The sequence below is a fragment of the Myotis brandtii genome, unplaced genomic scaffold, assembly GCF_000412655.1.
Source record: "Myotis brandtii unplaced genomic scaffold, ASM41265v1 scaffold265, whole genome shotgun sequence".
In the NCBI taxonomy this organism is placed as follows: Eukaryota; Metazoa; Chordata; class Mammalia; order Chiroptera; family Vespertilionidae; genus Myotis; species Myotis brandtii.
Window position 1 is genome coordinate 1,347,968 of NW_005360086.1, and position 658 is coordinate 1,348,625.

A 658-nucleotide genomic window follows, 5' to 3' on the forward strand; every position below is an offset into this window, starting at 1 on the left:
CGGGCCTCCTCCGGCCCCAGGTCCAGCCGCAGCTGCAGGAAAGGTTTGGAGGCCACGGCGAAGGCCGTGCTGAGGTCCCGGTCCGACCGGAGCGGGAGGTAGACCTCCTGCCCCAGCCCATCCCGGCCCCGGTAGCTGAGGTCAAAGGGCTTCCCGCTCAGGTCAAACGCTCGGGTGAGGATGTGCTGCAGCACGTCGAGGTGGGTGATCTGGGGGTCAACCGCGAAAGAGCGGAGCTCGGGGGTTTGGAGGCCACGGCGAAGGCCGTGCTGAGGTCCCGGTCCGACCGGAGCGGGAGGTAGACCTCCTGCCCCAGCCCATCCCGGCCCCGGTAGCTGAGGTCAAAGGGCTTCCCGCTCAGGTCAAACGCTCGGGTGAGGATGTGCTGCAGCACGTCGAGGTGGGTGATCTGGGGGTCAACCGCGAAAGAGCGGAGCTCGGGGGGCAAGAAGCCCGCACATTTCTGGACTCGGACTCGTACCACCTCCTGCTCCTCCTCCTCCTCCTGGTCCTCCTCCTCCTCCTTGGCCCCGGCCACTTGGACTCCCGGGCCAGGCGGGAATGCTCCGGAGCCGGCCAAGGCTGAGGACCCACAGGCCGAAGCCATCCCGGTGGCAACACGCCTTGGAGTGACGGTGACGGTTGCCCCGCGACCTGT

The 658-nt window shown here is 68.2% G+C and overlaps 1 pseudogene; it reads right to left on the reverse strand.

Moving 5' to 3' along the window:
• The window catches only part of LOC102246958, a 2,325-nt pseudogene extending 1,718 nt beyond the window's left edge, over positions 1–607 (reverse strand).
• Between the last annotated feature and the right edge of the window lie 51 nt (positions 608–658).